A 19,042-nucleotide genomic window follows, 5' to 3' on the forward strand; every position below is an offset into this window, starting at 1 on the left:
TGACTGCTGTCAGAAGTGGGATTCAAACCCACGCCTCCAGAGGAGACTGTGACCGAACGCAGCGCCTTAGACCGCTCGGCCATACTCACAACCCTGTGTGCTTTGCATGTTCTTCTATGGAAGCGGAACATAGCAGTTTTTAAATGTAAGTGGGAACAGTTCCCAAATGAAAACCCATTCCCATCATATCATTACTAGAAGTTGGCATCAGGGTGAAAAGCATAGCATGGGCATTTAACATTGCTGTAATAGCTCTTTCCAGGCCTGTCTAGGGCTGGAGGAGCTGACCGAAATAGCTCAGTTGGGAGAGCGTTAGACTGAAGATCTAAAGGTCCCTGGTTCGATCCCGGGTTTCGGCAGATAGAAATTGACTTTTAGCCGGCTATTTCTGAAAATATTTCATGAATGGATGTTATTATTAAAATTCTTGTGTTCTTACCAAATCTGCATTATGTATTTGCAATTTCTAGTTCACAAAAGTGCTGATGTTCTTGAAAAAGGTTTAAAGAAAGGCTTTTCACATCAGGCAGTAGTAAGGAAAGGACAAAATGATACAGTGGGACTAAAAAATTCAGAAGATTTCTGAATTTCAGAAAAAACTTTTACTATACTTTTTGAACCTGAATTTCATCTTCTTCTGAGCAACCAGGTATAATTTGTTCTTCTGGTTGGTCAACAGTGGTCCCTTCAAATGGCACTTTTTCTCTTCATAACAACAAGTAATAGCTATAGATCAGGGATGACTGCGGATGTCAGCAGATAAATATGTCCCAGCTAAACTATATTGATGATTTTACGCGAGTAGGTCGAAAGGCTGATTTATGACTCGTCATATCCAGATAGCAATCTCCAAGGCGCTGCAGGCCCCTAGAAATGACATTTCCAGAGTCTGACTCTGATCTGATGCCAATAGGGTAGAAATGTCACTTTTTGCTTCAGAAGGAAACCTCCAAGTGTTCCAACACCAAAAAGCAGAGCATGGTTTCTCCATAACTGTCAACACTGACAGAGAATCTGACTGGAGGGTTTCACTAGAGATTACTGACAGTCAATCCAGAAAAAATCCTTGCTCCCGTGACATTTCACCAGTGCTAATAACAATCTCCTCCTGGAACTTTTAGGATACGTTCAGGAGTTTGTAATTTTGCGAGTCTTGCCAGCTAAAGTAATTTACCAGAAAGGCTAGGCATTGCACTGTAATGACCAGGATTTTAGACAGTGTCAGCACACTGTATGGATTCTTCGACTTGTTGCAATTTTAGAAACCCTTTGTTATAACAGGTTTGATGATCTTTGGAAGAAAATAAGCCTCTTTGAGAGAATCTCTGTAATCCAAATTTGGCTTCCTACATTGTCAAGCTTTAAAACATCCTAGAAAGAAAAAAAAGCTAAAACAACACAATGACTGCTGTCAGAAGTGGGATTCAAACCCACGCCTCCAGAGGAGACTGTGACTGAATGCAGCGCCTTAGACCGCTCGGCCATACTGACAACCCTGTTTGCTTTCCATGTTCTTCTACGGAAGCGGAACATAGCAGTTTTTAAATGTAAGTGGGAACAGTTCCCAAATGAAAACCCATTCCCATCATATCATTACTAGAAGTTGGCATCAGGGTGAAAAGCATAGCATGGGCATTTAACATTGCTGTAATAGCTCTTTCCAGGCCTGTCTAGGGCAGAAGGAGCTGGCCGAAATAGCTCAGTTGGGAGAGCATTAGACTGAAGATCTAAAGGTCCCTGGTTCGATCCTAGGATTCAGCAGATAGAAATTGACTTTTAGCCGGCTATTTCTGAAAATATTTCATGAATGGATGTAATTATTCAAATTCTTGTGTTCTTACAAAATCCGCATTAGGTAATTGCAATTTCTAGTTCACAAAAGTGCTGATGTTCTTGAAAAAAATTTAAAGAAAGGCTTTTCACATCAGGCAGTAGTAAGGAAAGGACAAAATGATACAGTGGGACTAAAAAATTCAGAAGATTTCTGAATTTCAGAAAAAACTTTTACTATACTTTTTGAACCTGAATTTCATCTTCTTCTGAGCAACCAGGTATAATTTGTTCTTCTGGTGGGTCAACAGTGGTCCCTTCAAATGGCACTTTTTCTCTTCATAACAACAAGTAATAGCTATAGATCAGGGATGACTGCGGATGTCAGCAGATAAATATGTCCCAGCTAAACTATATTGATAATTTTACGGGAGTAGGTCGAAAGGCTGATTTATGACTCGTCATATCCAGATAGCAATCTCCAAGGCGCTGCAGGCCCCTAGAAATGACATTTCCAGAGTCTGACTCTGATCTGATGCCAATAGGGTAGAAATGTCACTCTTTGCTTCAGAAGGAAACCTCCAAGTGTTCCAACACCAAAAAGCAGAGCATGGTTTCTCCATAACTGTCAACACTGACAGAGAATCTGACTGGAGGGTTTCACTAGAGATTACTGACAGTCAATCCAGAAAAAATCCTTGCTCCCGTGACATTTCACCAGTGCTAACAACAACCTCCTCCTGGAACTTTTAGGATACGTTCAGGAGTTTGGAATTTTGCGAGTCTTGCCAGCTAAGGTAATTTACCAGAAAGGCTAGGCATTGCACTGTAATGACCAGGATTTTGGACAGTGTCAGCACACTGTATGGATTCTTCGACTTGTTGCAATTTTAGAAACCCTTTGTTATCACAGGTTTGATGATCTTTGGAAGAAAAGAAGCCTCTTTGAGAGAATCTCTGTAATCCAAATTTGGCTTCCTACATTGTCAAGCTTTAAAACATGCTAAGCCCACGGGGTTGTCAGGATGGCCGAGCGGTCTAAGGCGCTGCGTTCAGGGCGCAGTCTCCTCTGGAGGCATGGGTTTAAAGCCCACTTTTGACAGCAGTCATTGTGTTGCTTTAGCTTTTTTTCTTTCTAGGATGTTTTAAAGCTTGACAATGTAGGAAGCCAAATTTGGATTACAGAGATTCTCTCAAAGAGGCTTCTTTTCTTCCAAAGATCATCAAACCTGTGATAACAAAGGGTTTCTAAAATTGCAACAAGTCGAAGAATCCATACAGTGTGCTGACACTGTCTAAAATCCTGGTCATTACACTGCAATGCCTAGCCTTTCTGGTAAATTACCTTAGCTGGCAAGACCCGCAAAATTCCAAACTCCTGAACGTATCCTAAAAGTTCCAGGAGGAGGTTGTCGTTAGCACTGGTGAAATGTCACGGGAGCAAGGATTTTTCTGGATTGACTTTCAGTAATCTCTAGTGAAACCCTCCAGTCAGATTCCCTGTCAGTGTTGACAGTTATGGAGAAACCATGCTCTGCTTTTTGGTGTTGGAACACTTGGAGGTTTCCTTCTGAAGGAAAGAGTGACATTTCTACCCTATTGGCATCAGATCAGAGTCAGACTCTGGAAATGTCATTTCTAGGGGCCTGCAGCGCCTTGGAGATTGCTATCTGGGTATGACCAGTCATAAATCAGCCTTTCGACCTACTCGCGTAAAATCATCAATATAGTTTAGCTGGGACATATTTATCTGCTGACATCCGCAGTCATCCCTGATCTATAGCTATTACTTGTTGTTATGAAGAGACAAAGTGCCATTTGAAGGGACCACTGTTGACCCACCAGAAGAACAAATTGTACCTGGTTGCTCAGGAGAAGATGAAATTCAGGTTCAAAAAGTATAGTAAAAGATTTCTCTGAAATTCAGAAATCTTCAGAATTTTTTAGTCCCACTGTATCATTTTGTCCTTTCCTTACTACTGCCTGATGTGAAAAGCCTTTCTTTAAACCTTTTTCAAGAACATCAGCACTTTTGTGAACTAGAAATTGCAAATACCTAATGCGGATTTGGTAAGAACACAAGAATTTGAATAATTACATCCATTCATGAAATATTTTCAGAAATAGCCGGCTAAAAGTCAATTTCTATCTGCCGAAACCCGGGATCGAACCAGGGACCTTTAGATCTTCAGTCTAACGCTCTCCCAACTGAGCTATTTCGGCCAGCTCCTCCAGCACTAGACAGGCCTGGAAAGAGCTATTACAACAATGTTAAATGCCCATGCTATGCTTTTCACCCTGATGCCAACTTCTAGTAATGATATGATGGGAATGGGTTTTCATTTGGGAACTGTTTCCACTTACATTTAAAAACTGCTATGTTCCGCTTCCGGAGAGGCACATGCTAAGCACACAGGGTTGTCAGGATGGCCGAGCGGTCTAAGGCGCTGCGTTCAGGTCGCAGTCTCCTCTGGAGGCGTGGGTTCGAATCCCACTTCTGACAGCAGTCATTGTGTTGCTTTAGCTTTTTTTCTTTCTAGGATGTTTTAAAGCTTGACAATGTAGGAAGCCAAATTTGGATTACAGAGATTCTCTCAAAGAGGCTTCTTTTCTTCCAAAGATCATCAAACCTGTGATAACAAAGGGTTTCTAAAATTGCAACAAGTCGAAGAATCCACTGTCTAAAATCCTGGTCATTACAGTGCAATGCCTAGCCTTTCTGGTAAATTACCTTAGCTGGCAAGACTCGCAAAATTCCAAACTCCTGAACGTATCCTAAAAGTTCCAGGAGGAGGTTGTCGTTAGCACTGGTGAAATGTCACGGGAGCAAGGATTTTTCTGGATTGACTGTCAGTAATCTCTAGTGAAACCCTCCAGTCAGATTCTCTGTCAGTGTTGACAGTTATGGAGAAACCATGCTCTGCTTTTTGGTGTTGGAACACTTGGAGGTTTCCTTCTGAAGCAAAGAGTGACATTTCTACCCTATTGGCATCAGATCAGAGTCAGACTCTGGAAATGTCATTTCTAGGGGCCTGCAGCGCCTTGGAGATTGCTATCTGGGTATGACCAGTCATAAATCAGCCTTTCGACCTACTCGCGTAAAATCATCAATATAGTTTAGCTGGGACATATTTATCTGCTGACATCCGCAGTCATCCCTGATCTATAGCTATTACTTGTTGTTATGAAGAGACAAAGTGCCATTTGAAGGGACCACTGTTGACCCACCAGAAGAACAAATTGTACCTGGTTGCTCAGGAGAAGATGAAATTCAGGTTCAAAAAGTATAGTAAAAGATTTCTCAGAAATTCAGAAATCGTCAGAATTTTTTAGTCCCACTGTATCATTTTGTCCTTTCCTTACTACTGCCTGATGTGAAAAGCCTTTCTTTAAACCTTTTTCAAGAACATCAGCACTTTTGTGAACTAGAAATTGCAAATACCTAATGCGGATTTGGTAAGAACACAAGAATTTGAATAATTACATCCATTCATGAAATATTTTCAGAAATAGCCGGCTAAAAGTCAATTTCTATCTGCCGAAACCCGGGATCGAACCAGGGACCTTTAGATCTTCAGTCTAACGCTCTCCCAACTGAGCTATTTCGGCCAGCTCCACCAGCACTAGACAGGCCTGGAAAGAGCTATTACAAAAATGTTAAATGCCCATGCTATGCTTTTCACCCTGATGCCAACTTCTAGTAATGATATGATGGGAATGGGTTTTCATTTGGGAACTGTTCCCACTTACATTTAAAAACTGCTATGTTCCGCTTCCGGAGAGGCACATGCTAAGCACACAGGGTTGTCAGGATGGCCGAGCGGTCTAAGGCGCTGCGTTCAGGTCGCAGTCTCCTCTGGAGGCGTGGGTTCAAATCCCACTTCTGACAGCAGTCATTGTGTTGCTTTAGCTTTTTTTCTTTCTAGGATGTTTTAAAGCTTGACAATGTAGGAAGCCAAATTTGGATTACAGAGATTCTCTCAAAGAGGCTTCTTTTCTTCCAAAGATCATCAAACCTGTGATAACAAAGGGTTTCTAAAATTGCAACAAGTCGAAGAATCCACTGTCTAAAATCCTGGTCATTACAGTGCAATGCCTAGCCTTTCTGGTAAATTACCTTAGCTGGCAAGACTCGCAAAATTCCAAACTCCTGAACGTATCCTAAAAGTTCCAGGAGGAGGTTGTCGTTAGCACTGGTGAAATGTCACGGGAGCAAGGATTTTTCTGGATTGACTGTCAGTAATCTCTAGTGAAACCCTCCAGTCAGATTCTCTGTCAGTGTTGACAGTTATGGAGAAACCATGCTCTGCTTTTTGGTGTTGGAACACTTGGAGGTTTCCTTCTGAAGCAAAGAGTGACATTTCTACCCTATTGGCATCAGATCTTTCTAGGATGTTTTAAAGCTTGACAATGTAGGAAGCCAAATTTGGATTACAGAGATTCTCTCAAAGAGGCTTCTTTTCTTCCAAAGATCATCAAACCTGTGATAACAAAGGGTTTCTAAAATTGCAACAAGTCGAAGAATCCACTGTCTAAAATCCTGGTCATTACAGTGCAATGCCTAGCCTTTCTGGTAAATTACCTTAGCTGGCAAGACTCGCAAAATTCCAAACTCCTGAACGTATCCTAAAAGTTCCAGGAGGAGGTTGTCGTTAGCACTGGTGAAATGTCACGGGAGCAAGGATTTTTCTGGATTGACTGTCAGTAATCTCTAGTGAAACCCTCCAGTCAGATTCTCTGTCAGTGTTGACAGTTATGGAGAAACCATGCTCTGCTTTTTGGTGTTGGAACACTTGGAGGTTTCCTTCTGAAGCAAAGAGTGACATTTCTACCCTATTGGCATCAGATCAGAGTCAGACTCTGGAAATGTCATTTCTAGGAGCCTGCAGCGCCTTGGAGATTGCTATCTCGGTATGACCAGTCATAAATCAGCCTTTCGACCTACTCGCGTAAAATCATCAATATAGTTTAGCTGGGACATATTTATCTGCTGACATCCGCAGTCATCCCTGATCTATAGCTATTACTTGTTGTTATGAAGAGACAAAGTGCCATTTGAAGGGACCACTGTTGACCCACCAGAAGAACAAATTGTACCTGGTTGCTCAGGAGAAGATGAAATTCAGGTTCAAAAAGTATAGTAAAAGATTTCTCTGAAATTCAGAAATCTTCAGAATTTTTTAGTCCCACTGTATCATTTTGTCCTTTCCTTACTACTGCCTGATGTGAAAAGCCTTTCTTTAAACCTTTTTCAAGAACATCAGCACTTTTGTGAACTAGAAATTGCAAATACCTAATGCGGATTTGGTAAGAACACAAGAATTTGAATAATTACATCCATTCATGAAATATTTTCAGAAATAGCCGGCTAAAAGTCAATTTCTATCTGCCGAAACCCGGGATCGAACCAGGGACCTTTAGATCTTCAGTCTAACGCTCTCCCAACTGAGCTATTTCGGCCAGCTCCTCCAGCACTAGACAGGCCTGGAAAGAGCTATTACAACAATGTTAAATGCCCATGCTATGCTTTTCACCCTGATGCCAACTTCTAGTAATGATATGATGGGAATGGGTTTTCATTTCGGAACTGTTTCCACTTACATTTAAAAACTGCTATGTTCCGCTTCCGGAGAGGCACATGCTAAGCACACAGGGTTGTCAGGATGGCCGAGCGGTCTAAGGCGCTGTGTTCAGGTCGCAGTCTCCTCTGGAGACGTGGGTTCGAATCCCACTTCTGACTGCAGTCATTGTGTTGCTTTAGCTTTTTTTCTTTCTAGGATGTTTTAAAGCTTGACAATGTAGGAAGCCAAATTTGGATTACAGAGATTCTCTCAAAGAGGCTTCTTTTCTTCCAAAGATCATCAAACCTGTGATAACAAAGGGTTTCTAAAATTGCAACAAGTTGAAGAATCCACTGTCTAAAATCCTGGTCATTACAGTGCAATGCCTAGCCTTTCTGGTAAATTACCTTAGCTGGCAAGACTCGCAAAATTCCAAACTCCTGAACGTATCCTAAAAGTTCCAGGAGGAGGTTGTCGTTAGCACTGGTGAAATGTCACGGGAGCAAGGATTTTTCTGGATTGACTGTCAGTAATCTCTAGTGAAACCCTCCAGTCAGATTCTCTGTCAGTGTTGACAGTTATGGAGAAACCATGCTCTGCTTTTTGGTGTTGGAACACTTGGAGGTTTCCTTCTGAAGCAAAGAGTGACATTTCTACCCTATTGGCATCAGATCAGAGTCAGACTCTGGAAATGTCATTTCTAGGGGCCTGCAGCGCCTTGGAGATTGCTATCTCGGTATGACCAGTCATAAATCAGCCTTTCGACCTACTCGCGTAAAATCATCAATATAGTTTAGCTGGGAAATATTTATCTGCTGACATCCGCAGTCATCCCTGATCTATAGCTATTACTTGTTGTTATGAAGAGACAAAGTGCCATTTGAAGGGACCACTGTTGACCCACCAGAAGAACAAATTGTACCTGGTTGCTCAGGAGAAGATGAAATTCAGGTTCAAAAAGTATAGTAAAAGATTTCTCAGAAATTGTCAGAATTTTTTAGTCCCACTGTATCATTTTGTCCTTTCCTTACTACTGCCTGATGTGAAAAGCCTTTCTTTAAACCTTTTTCAAGAACATCAGCACTTTTGTGAACTAGAAATTGCAAATACCTAATGCGGATTTGGTAAGAACACAAGAATTTGAATAATTACATCCATTCATGAAATATTTTCAGAAATAGCCGGCTAAAAGTCAATTTCTATCTGCCGAAACCCGGGATCGAACCAGGGACCTTTAGATCTTCAGTCTAACGCTCTCCCAACTGAGCTATTTCGGCCAGCTCCACCAGCACTAGACAGGCCTGGAAAGAGCTATTACAAAAATGTTAAATGCCCATGCTATGCTTTTCACCCTGATGCCAACTTCTAGTAATGATATGATGGGAATGGGTTTTCATTTGGGAACTGTTCCCACTTACATTTAAAAACTGCTATGTTCCGCTTCCGGAGAGGCACATGCTAAGCACACAGGGTTGTCAGGATGGCCGAGCGGTCTAAGGCGCTGCGTTCAGGTCGCAGTCTCCTCTGGAGGCGTGGGTTCGAATCCCACTTCTGACAGCAGTCATTGTGTTGCTTTAGCTTTTTTTCTTTCTAGGATGTTTTAAAGCTTGACAATGTAGGAAGCCAAATTTGGATTACAGAGATTCTCTCAAAGAGGCTTCTTTTCTTCCAAAGATCATCAAACCTGTGATAACAAAGGGTTTCTAAAATTGCAACAAGTCGAAGAATCCACTGTCTAAAATCCTGGTCATTACAGTGCAATGCCTAGCCTTTCTGGTAAATTACCTTAGCTGGCAAGACTCGCAAAATTCCAAACTCCTGAACGTATCCTAAAAGTTCCAGGAGGAGGTTGTCGTTAGCACTGGTGAAATGTCACGGGAGCAAGGATTTTTCTGGATTGACTGTCAGTAATCTCTAGTGAAACCCTCCAGTCAGATTCTCTGTCAGTGTTGACAGTTATGGAGAAACCATGCTCTGCTTTTTGGTGTTGGAACACTTGGAGGTTTCCTTCTGAAGCAAAGAGTGACATTTCTACCCTATTGGCATCAGATCTTTCTAGGATATTTTAAAGCTTGACAATGTAGGAAGCCAAATTTGGATTACAGAGATTCTCTCAAAGAGGCTTCTTTTCTTCCAAAGATCATCAAACCTGTGATAACAAAGGGTTTCTAAAATTGCAACAAGTTGAAGAATCCACTGTCTAAAATCCTGGTCATTACAGTGCAATGCCTAGCCTTTCTGGTAAATTACCTTAGCTGGCAAGACTCGCAAAATTCCAAACTCCTGAACGTATCCTAAAAGTTCCAGGAGGAGGTTGTCGTTAGCACTGGTGAAATGTCACGGGAGCAAGGATTTTTCTGGATTGACTGTCAGTAATCTCTAGTGAAACCCTCCAGTCAGATTCTCTGTCAGTGTTGACAGTTATGGAGAAACCATGCTCTGCTTTTTGGTGTTGGAACACTTGGAGGTTTCCTTCTGAAGCAAAGAGTGACATTTCTACCCTATTGGCATCAGATCAGAGTCAGACTCTGGAAATGTCATTTCTAGGGGCCTGCAGCGCCTTGGAGATTGCTATCTCGGTATGACCAGTCATAAATCAGCCTTTCGACCTACTCGCGTAAAATCATCAATATAGTTTAGCTGGGACATATTTATCTGCTGACATCCGCAGTCATCCCTGATCTATAGCTATTACTTGTTGTTATGAAGAGACAAAGTGCCATTTGAAGGGACCACTGTTGACCCACCAGAAGAACAAATTGTACCTGGTTGCTCAGGAGAAGATGAAATTCAGGTTCAAAAAGTATAGTAAAAGATTTCTCTGAAATTCAGAAATCTTCTGAATTTTTTAGTCCCACTGTATCATTTTGTCCTTTCCTTACTACTGCCTGATGTGAAAAGCCTTTCTTTAAACCTTTTTCAAGAACATCAGCACTTTTGTGAACTAGAAATTGCAAATACCTAATGCGGATTTGGTAAGAACACAAGAATTTGAATAATTACATCCATTCATGAAATATTTTCAGAAATAGCCGGCTAAAAGTCAATTTCTATCTGCCGAAACCCGGGATCGAACCAGGGACCTTTAGATCTTCAGTCTAACGCTCTCCCAACTGAGCTATTTCGGCCAACTCCACCAGCACTAGACAGGCCTGGAAAGAGCTATTACAACAATGTTAAATGCCCATGCTATGCTTTTCACCCTGATGCCAACTTCTAGTAATGATATGATGGGAATGGGTTTTCATTTGGGAACTGTTCCCACTTACATTTAAAAACTGCTATGTTCCGCTTCCGGAGAGGCACATGCTAAGCACACAGGGTTGTCAGGATGGCCGAGCGGTCTAAGGCGCTGCGTTCAGGTCGCAGTCTCCTCTGGAGGCGTGGGTTCAAATCCCACTTCTGACAGCAGTCATTGTGTTGCTTTAGCTTTTTTTCTTTCTAGGATGTTTTAAAGCTTGACAATGTAGGAAGCCAAATTTGGATTACAGAGATTCTCTCAAAGAGGCTTCTTTTCTTCCAAAGATCATCAAACCTGTGATAACAAAGGGTTTCTAAAATTGCAACAAGTCGAAGAATCCACTGTCTAAAATCCTGGTCATTACAGTGCAATGCCTAGCCTTTCTGGTAAATTACCTTAGCTGGCAAGACTCGCAAAATTCCAAACTCCTGAACGTATCCTAAAAGTTCCAGGAGGAGGTTGTCGTTAGCACTGGTGAAATGTCACGGGAGCAAGGATTTTTCTGGATTGACTGTCAGTAATCTCTAGTGAAACCCTCCAGTCAGATTCTCTGTCAGTGTTGACAGTTATGGAGAAACCATGCTCTGCTTTTTGGTGTTGGAACACTTGGAGGTTTCCTTCTGAAGCAAAGAGTGACATTTCTACCCTATTGGCATCAGATCTTTCTAGGATGTTTTAAAGCTTGACAATGTAGGAAGCCAAATTTGGATTACAGAGATTCTCTCAAAGAGGCTTCTTTTCTTCCAAAGATCATCAAACCTGTGATAACAAAGGGTTTCTAAAATTGCAACAAGTTGAAAAATCCACTGTCTAAAATCCTGGTCATTACAGTGCAATGCCTAGCCTTTCTGGTAAATTACCTTAGCTGGCAAGACTCGCAAAATTCCAAACTCCTGAACGTATCCTAAAAGTTCCAGGAGGAGGTTGTCGTTAGCACTGGTGAAATGTCACGGGAGCAAGGATTTTTCTGGATTGACTGTCAGTAATCTCTAGTGAAACCCTCCAGTCAGATTCTCTGTCAGTGTTGACAGTTATGGAGAAACCATGCTCTGCTTTTTGGTGTTGGAACACTTGGAGGTTTCCTTCTGAAGCAAAGAGTGACATTTCTACCCTATTGGCATCAGATCAGAGTCAGACTCTGGAAATGTCATTTCTAGGGGCCTGCAGCGCCTTGGAGATTGCTATCTCGGTATGACCAGTCATAAATCAGCCTTTCGACCTACTCGCGTAAAATCATCAATATAGTTTAGCTGGGACATATTTATCTGCTGACATCCGCAGTCATCCCTGATCTATAGCTATAACTTGTTGTTATGAAGAGACAAAGTGCCATTTGAAGGGACCACTGTTGACCCACCAGAAGAACAAATTGTACCTGGTTGCTCAGGAGAAGATGAAATTCAGGTTCAAAAAGTATAGTAAAAGATTTCTCTGAAATTCAGAAATCTTCAGAATTTTTTAGTCCCACTGTATCATTTTGTCCTTTCCTTACTACTGCCTGATGTGAAAAGCCTTTCTTTAAACCTTTTTCAAGAACATCAGCACTTTTGTGAACTAGAAATTGCAAATACCTAATGCGGATTTGGTAAGAACACAAGAATTTGAATAATTACATCCATTCATGAAATATTTTCAGAAATAGCCGGCTAAAAGTCAATTTCTATCTGCCGAAACCCGGGATCGAACCAGGGACCTTTAGATCTTCAGTCTAACGCTCTCCCAACTGAGCTATTTCGGCCAGCTCCACCAGCACTAGACAGGCCTGGAAAGAGCTATTACAACAATGTTAAATGCCCATGCTATGCTTTTCACCCTGATGCCAACTTCTAGTAATGATATGATGGGAATGGGTTTTCATTTGGGAACTGTTCCCACTTACATTTAAAAACTGCTATGTTCCGCTTCCGGAGAGGCACATGCTAAGCACACAGGGTTGTCAGGATGGCCGAGCGGTCTCCTCTGGAGGCGTGGGTTCAAATCCCACTTCTGACAGCAGTCATTGTGTTGCTTTAGCTTTTTTTCTTTCTAGGATGTTTTAAAGCTTGACAATGTAGGAAGCCAAATTTGGATTACAGAGATTCTCTCAAAGAGGCTTCTTTTCTTCCAAAGATCATCAAACCTGTGATAACAAAGGGTTTCTAAAATTGCAACAAGTCGAAGAATCCACTGTCTAAAATCCTGGTCATTACAGTGCAATGCCTAGCCTTTCTGGTAAATTACCTTAGCTGGCAAGACTCGCAAAATTCCAAACTCCTGAACGTATCCTAAAAGTTCCAGGAGGAGGTTGTCGTTAGCACTGGTGAAATGTCACGGGAGCAAGGATTTTTCTGGATTGACTGTCAGTAATCTCTAGTGAAACCCTCCAGTCAGATTCTCTGTCAGTGTTGACAGTTATGGAGAAACCATGCTCTGCTTTTTGGTGTTGGAACACTTGGAGGTTTCCTTCTGAAGCAAAGAGTGACATTTCTACCCTAGTGGCATCAGATCTTTCTAGGATGTTTTAAAGCTTGACAATGTAGGAAGCCAAATTTGGATTACAGAGATTCTCTCAAAGAGGCTTCTTTTCTTCCAAAGATCATCAAACCTGTGATAACAAAGGGTTTCTAAAATTGCAACAAGTTGAAGAATCCACTGTCTAAAATCCTGGTCATTACAGTGCAATGCCTAGCCTTTCTGGTAAATTACCTTAGCTGGCAAGACTCGCAAAATTCCAAACTCCTGAACGTATCCTAAAAGTTCCAGGAGGAGGTTGTCGTTAGCACTGGTGAAATGTCACGGGAGCAAGGATTTTTCTGGATTGACTGTCAGTAATCTCTAGTGAAACCCTCCAGTCAGATTCTCTGTCAGTGTTGACAGTTATGGAGAAACCATGCTCTGCTTTTTGGTGTTGGAACACTTGGAGGTTTCCTTCTGAAGCAAAGAGTGACATTTCTACCCTATTGGCATCAGATCAGAGTCAGACTCTGGAAATGTCATTTCTAGGGGCCTGCAGCGCCTTGGAGATTGCTATCTCGGTATGACCAGTCATAAATCAGCCTTTCGACCTACTCGCGTAAAATCATCAATATAGTTTAGCTGGGACATATTTATCTGCTGACATCCGCAGTCATCCCTGATCTATAGCTATTACTTGTTGTTATGAAGAGACAAAGTGCCATTTGAAGGGACCACTGTTGACCCACCAGAAGAACAAATTGTACCTGGTTGCTCAGGAGAAGATGAAATTCAGGTTCAAAAAGTATAGTAAAAGATTTCTCTGAAATTCAGAAATCTTCAGAATTTTTTAGTCCCACTGTATCATTTTGTCCTTTCCTTACTACTGCCTGATGTGAAAAGCCTTTCTTTAAACCTTTTTCAAGAACATCAGCACTTTTGTGAACTAGAAATTGCAAATACCTAATGCGGATTTGGTAAGAACACAAGAATTTAAATAATTACATCCATTCATGAAATATTTTCAGAAATAGCCGGCTAAAAGTCAATTTCTATCTGCCGAAACCTGGGATCGAACCAGGTACCTTTAGATCTTCAGTCTAACGCTCTCCCAACTGAGCTATTTCGGCCAGCTCCACCAGCACTAGACAGGCCTGGAAAGAGCTATTACAACAATGTTAAATGCCCATGCTATGCTTTTCACCCTGATGCCAACTTCTAGTAATGATATGATGGGAATGGGTTTTCATTTGGGAACTGTTCCCACTTACATTTAAAAACTGCTATGTTCCGCTTCCGGAGAGGCACATGCTAAGCACACAGGGTTGTCAGGATGGCCGAGCGGTCTAAGGCGCTGCGTTCAGGTCGCAGTCTCCTCTGGAGGCGTTGGTTCGAATCCCACTTCTGACAGCAGTGATTGTGTTGCTTTAGCTTTTTTTCTTTCTAGGATGTTTTAAAGCTTGACAATGTAGGAAGCCAAATTTGGATTACAGAGATTCTCTCAAAGAGGCTTCTTTTCTTCCAAAGATCATCAAACCTGTGATAACAAAGGGTTTCTAAAATTGCAACAAGTCGAAGAATCCACTGTCTAAAATCCTGGTCATTACAGTGCAATGCCTAGCCTTTCTGGTAAATTACCTTAGCTGGCAAGACTCGCAAAATTCCAAACTCCTGAACGTATCCTAAAAGTTCCAGGAGGAGGTTGTCGTTAGCACTGGTGAAATGTCACGGGAGCAAGGATTTTTCTGGATTGACTGTCAGTAATCTCTAGTGAAACCCTCCAGTCAGATTCTCTGTCAGTGTTGACAGTTATGGAGAAACCATGCTCTGCTTTTTGGTGTTGGAACACTTGGAGGTTTCCTTCTGAAGCAAAGAGTGACATTTCTACCCTATTGGCATCAGATCAGAGTCAGACTCTGGAAATGTCATTTCTAGGGGCCTGCAGCGCCTTGGAGATTGCTATCTCGGTATGACCAGTCATAAATCAGCCTTTCGACCTACTCGCGTAAAATCATCAATATAGTTTAGCTGGGACATATTTATCTGCTGACATCCGCAGTCATCCCTGATCTATAGCTATTACTTGTTGTTATGAAGAGACAAAGTGCCATTTGAAGGGACCACTGTTGACCCACCAGAAGAACAAATTGTACCTGGTTGCTCAGGAGAAGATGAAATTCAGGTTCAAAAAGTATAGTAAAAGATTTCTCTGAAATTCAGAAATCTTCAGAATTTTTTAGTCCCACTGTATCATTTTGTCCTTTCCTTACTACTGCCTGATGTGAAAAGCCTTTCTTTAAACCTTTTTCAAGAACATCAGCACTTTTGTGAACTAGAAATTGCAAATACCTAATGCGGATTTGGTAAGAACACAAGAATTTGAATAATTACATCCATTCATGAAATATTTTCAGAAATAGCCGGCTAAAAGTCAATTTCTATCTGCCGAAACCCGGGATCGAACCAGGGACCTTTAGATCTTCAGTCTAACGCTCTCCCAACTGAGCTATTTCGGCCAGCTCCACCAGCACTAGACAGCCCTGGAAAGAGCTATTACAACAATGTTAAATGCCCATGCTATGCTTTTCACCCTGATGCCAACTTCTAGTAATGATATGATGGGAATGGGTTTTCATTTGGGAACTGTTCCCACTTACATTTAAAAACTGCTATGTTCCGCTTCCGGAGAGGCACATGCTAAGCACACAGGGTTGTCAGGATGGCCAAGCGGTCTAAGGCGCTGCGTTCAGGTCGCAGTCTCCTCTGGAGGCGTGGGTTCAAATCCCACTTCTGACAGCAGTCATTGTGTTGCTTTAGCTTTTTTTCTTTCTAGGATGTTTTAAAGCTTGACAATGTAGGAAGCCAAATTTGGATTACAGAGATTCTCTCAAAGAGGCTTCTTTTCTTCCAAAGATCATCAAACCTGTGATAACAAAGGGTTTCTAAAATTGCAACAAGTCGAAGAATCCACTGTCTAAAATCCTGGTCATTACAGTGCAATGCCTAGCCTTTCTGGTAAATTACCTTAGCTGGCAAGACTCGCAAAATTCCAAACTCCTGAACGTATCCTAAAAGTTCCAGGAGGAGGTTGTCGTTAGCACTGGTGAAATGTCACGGGAGCAAGGATTTTTCTGGATTGACTGTCAGTAATCTCTAGTGAAACCCTCCAGTCAGATTCTCTGTCAGTGTTGACAGTTATGGAGAAACCATGCTCTGCTTTTTGGTGTTGGAACACTTGGAGGTTTCCTTCTGAAGCAAAGAGTGACATTTCTACCCTATTGGCATCAGATCTTTCTAGGATGTTTTAAAGCTTGACAATGTAGGAAGCCAAATTTGGATTACAGAGATTCTCTCAAAGAGGCTTCTTTTCTTCCAAAGATCATCAAACCTGTGATAACAAAGGGTTTCTAAAATTGCAACAAGTCGAAGAATCCACTGTCTAAAATCCTGGTCATTACAGTGCAATGCCTAGCCTTTCTGGTAAATTACCTTAGCTGGCAAGACTCGCAAAATTCCAAACTCCTGAACGTATCCTAAAAGTTCCAGGAGGAGGTTGTCGTTAGCACTGGTGAAATGTCACGGGAGCAAGGATTTTTCTGGATTGACTGTCAGTAATCTCTAGTGAAACCCTCCAGTCAGATTCTCTGTCAGTGTTGACAGTTATGGAGAAACCATGCTCTGCTTTTTGGTGTTGGAACACTTGGAGGTTTCCTTCTGAAGCAAAGAGTGACATTTCTACCCTATTGGCATCAGATCAGAGTCAGACTCTGGAAATGTCATTTCTAGGGGCCTGCAGCGCCTTGGAGATTGCTATCTCGGTATGACCAGTCATAAATCAGCCTTTCGACCTACTCGCGTAAAATCATCAATATAGTTTAGCTGGGACATATTTATCTGCTGACATCCGCAGTCATCCCTGATCTATAGCTATTACTTGTTGTTATGAAGAGACAAAGTGCCATTTGAAGGGACCACTGTTGACCCACCAGAAGAACAAATTGTACCTGGTTGCTCAGGAGAAGATGAAATTCAGGTTCAAAAAGTATAGTAAAAGATTTCTCTGAAATTCAGAAATCTTCAGAATTTTTTAGTCCCACTGTATCATTTTGTCCTTTCCTTACTACTGCCTGATGTGAAAAGCCTTTCTTTAAACCTTTTTCAAGAACATCAGCACTTTTGTGAACTAGAAATTGCAAATACCTAATGCGGATTTGGTAAGAACACAAGAATTTGAATAATTACATCCATTCATGAAATATTTTCAGAAATAGCCGGCTAAAAGTCAATTTCTATCTGCCGAAACCCGGGATCGAACCAGGGACCTTTAGATCTTCAGTCTAACGCTCTCCCAACTGAGCTATTTCGGCCAGCTCCTCCAGCACTAGACAGGCCTGGAAAGAGCTATTACAACAATGTTAAATGCCCATGCTATGCTTTTCACCCTGATGCCAACTTCTAGTAATGATATGATGGGAATGGGTTTTCATTTGGGAACTGTTCCCACTTACATTTAAAAACTGCTATGTTCCGCTTCCGGAGAGGCACATGCTAAGCACACAGGGTTGTCAGGATGGCCGAGCGGTCTAAGGCGCTGCGTTCAGGTCGCAGTCTCCTCTGGAGGCGTGGGTTCAAATCCCACTTCTGACAGCAGTCATTGTGTTGCTTTAGCTTTTTTTCTTTCTAGGATGTTTTAAAGCTTGACAATGTAGGAAGCCAAATTTGGATTACAGAGATTCTCTCAAAGAGGCTTCTTTTCTTCCAAAGATCATCAAACCTGTGATAACAAAGGGTTTCTAAAATTGCAACAAGTCGAAGAATCCACTGTCTAAAATCCTGGTCATTACAGTGCAATGCCTAGCCTTTCTGGTAAATTACCTTAGCTGGCAAGACTCGCAAAATTCCAAACTCCTGAACGTATCCTAAAAGTTCCAGGAGGAGGTTGTCGTTAGCACTGGTGAAATGTCACGGGAGCAAGGATTTTTCTGGATTGACTGTCAGTAATCTCTAGTGAAACCCTCCAGTCAGATTCTCTGTCAGTGTTGACAGTTATGGAGAAACCATGCTCTGCTTTTTGGTGTTGGAACACTTGGAGGTTTCCTTCTGAAGCAAAGAGTGACATTTCTACCCTATTGGCATCAGATCTTTCTAGGATGTTTTAAAGCTTGACAATGTAGGAAGCCAAATTTGGATTACAGAGATTCTCTCAAAGAGGCTTCTTTTCTTCCAAAGATCATCAAACCTGTGATAACAAAGGGTTTCTAAAATTGCAACAAGTTGAAAAATCCACTGTCTAAAATCCTGGTCATTACAGTGCAATGCCTAGCCTTTCTGGTAAATTACCTTAGCTGGCAAGACTCGCAAAATTCCAAACTCCTGAACGTATCCTAAAAGTTCCAGGAGGAGGTTGTCGTTAGCACTGGTGAAATGTCACGGGAGCAAGGATTTTTCTGGATTGACTGTCAGTAATCTCTAGTGAAACCCTCCAGTCAGATTCTCTGTCAGTGTTGACAGTTATGGAGAAACCATGCTCTGCTTTTTGGTGTTGGAACACTTGGAGGTTTCCTTCTGAAGCAAAGAGTGACATTTCTACCCTATTGGCATCAGATCAGAGTCAGACTCTGGAAATGTCATTTCTAGGGGCCTGCAGCGCCTTGGAGATTGCTATCTCGGTATGACCAGTCATAAATCAGCCTTTCGACCTACTCGCGTAAAATCATCAATATAGTTTAGCTGGGACATATTTATCTGCTGACATCCGCAGTCATCCCTGATCTATAGCTATAACTTGTTGTTATGAAGAGACAAAGTGCCATTTGAAGGGACCACTGTTGACCCACCAGAAGAACAAATTGTTCCTGGTTGCTCAGGAGAAGATGAAATTCAGGTTCAAAAAGTATAGTAAAAGATTTCTCTGAAATTCAGAAATCTTCAGAATTTTTTAGTCCCACTGTATCATTTTGTCCTTTCCTTACTACTGCCTGATGTGAAAAGCCTTTCTTTAAACCTTTTTCAAGAACATCAGCACTTTTGTGAACTA

General features: G+C 41.7%; 19 non-coding genes across 19 annotated transcripts; 10 read left to right on the top strand and 9 right to left on the bottom strand.

The window, feature by feature from the left end:
* Window positions 1-286: 286 nt before the first annotated feature.
* On the top strand, window positions 287-359 carry TRNAF-GAA. The gene has a single exon. It is a non-coding gene; the product is annotated as a tRNA-Phe (tRNA).
* Window positions 360-1,688: 1,329 nt separating this feature from the next.
* On the top strand, window positions 1,689-1,761 carry TRNAF-GAA. The gene has a single exon. It is a non-coding gene; the product is annotated as a tRNA-Phe (tRNA).
* Window positions 1,762-3,920: 2,159 nt separating this feature from the next.
* TRNAF-GAA lies at window positions 3,921-3,993 on the bottom strand. Its single transcript has one exon. It is a non-coding gene; the product is annotated as a tRNA-Phe (tRNA).
* A 197-nt stretch (window positions 3,994-4,190) lies between these two features.
* TRNAL-CAG lies at window positions 4,191-4,273 on the top strand. Its single transcript has one exon. It is a non-coding gene; the product is annotated as a tRNA-Leu (tRNA).
* Window positions 4,274-5,306: 1,033 nt separating this feature from the next.
* Window positions 5,307-5,379, bottom strand: TRNAF-GAA. Its single transcript has one exon. It is a non-coding gene; the product is annotated as a tRNA-Phe (tRNA).
* Window positions 5,380-5,576: 197 nt separating this feature from the next.
* Window positions 5,577-5,659, top strand: TRNAL-CAG. Its single transcript has one exon. It is a non-coding gene; the product is annotated as a tRNA-Leu (tRNA).
* Window positions 5,660-7,157: 1,498 nt separating this feature from the next.
* TRNAF-GAA lies at window positions 7,158-7,230 on the bottom strand. Its single transcript has one exon. It is a non-coding gene; the product is annotated as a tRNA-Phe (tRNA).
* A 197-nt stretch (window positions 7,231-7,427) lies between these two features.
* On the top strand, window positions 7,428-7,510 carry TRNAL-CAG. The gene has a single exon. It is a non-coding gene; the product is annotated as a tRNA-Leu (tRNA).
* A 1,025-nt stretch (window positions 7,511-8,535) lies between these two features.
* On the bottom strand, window positions 8,536-8,608 carry TRNAF-GAA. The gene has a single exon. It is a non-coding gene; the product is annotated as a tRNA-Phe (tRNA).
* Window positions 8,609-8,805: 197 nt separating this feature from the next.
* On the top strand, window positions 8,806-8,888 carry TRNAL-CAG. Its single transcript has one exon. It is a non-coding gene; the product is annotated as a tRNA-Leu (tRNA).
* A 1,498-nt stretch (window positions 8,889-10,386) lies between these two features.
* On the bottom strand, window positions 10,387-10,459 carry TRNAF-GAA. Its single transcript has one exon. It is a non-coding gene; the product is annotated as a tRNA-Phe (tRNA).
* Window positions 10,460-10,656: 197 nt separating this feature from the next.
* Window positions 10,657-10,739, top strand: TRNAL-CAG. The gene has a single exon. It is a non-coding gene; the product is annotated as a tRNA-Leu (tRNA).
* A 1,498-nt stretch (window positions 10,740-12,237) lies between these two features.
* Window positions 12,238-12,310, bottom strand: TRNAF-GAA. Its single transcript has one exon. It is a non-coding gene; the product is annotated as a tRNA-Phe (tRNA).
* A 1,752-nt stretch (window positions 12,311-14,062) lies between these two features.
* On the bottom strand, window positions 14,063-14,135 carry TRNAF-GAA. The gene has a single exon. It is a non-coding gene; the product is annotated as a tRNA-Phe (tRNA).
* Window positions 14,136-14,332: 197 nt separating this feature from the next.
* Window positions 14,333-14,415, top strand: TRNAL-CAG. The gene has a single exon. It is a non-coding gene; the product is annotated as a tRNA-Leu (tRNA).
* A 1,033-nt stretch (window positions 14,416-15,448) lies between these two features.
* Window positions 15,449-15,521, bottom strand: TRNAF-GAA. Its single transcript has one exon. It is a non-coding gene; the product is annotated as a tRNA-Phe (tRNA).
* Window positions 15,522-15,718: 197 nt separating this feature from the next.
* TRNAL-CAG lies at window positions 15,719-15,801 on the top strand. Its single transcript has one exon. It is a non-coding gene; the product is annotated as a tRNA-Leu (tRNA).
* Window positions 15,802-17,299: 1,498 nt separating this feature from the next.
* On the bottom strand, window positions 17,300-17,372 carry TRNAF-GAA. Its single transcript has one exon. It is a non-coding gene; the product is annotated as a tRNA-Phe (tRNA).
* A 197-nt stretch (window positions 17,373-17,569) lies between these two features.
* On the top strand, window positions 17,570-17,652 carry TRNAL-CAG. Its single transcript has one exon. It is a non-coding gene; the product is annotated as a tRNA-Leu (tRNA).
* The last annotated feature ends 1,390 nt before the right edge of the window (window positions 17,653-19,042 follow it).

This window comes from Bufo bufo, chromosome 2 (genome assembly GCF_905171765.1).
Source record: "Bufo bufo chromosome 2, aBufBuf1.1, whole genome shotgun sequence".
Lineage (NCBI taxonomy): Eukaryota > Metazoa > Chordata > Amphibia > Anura > Bufonidae > Bufo > Bufo bufo.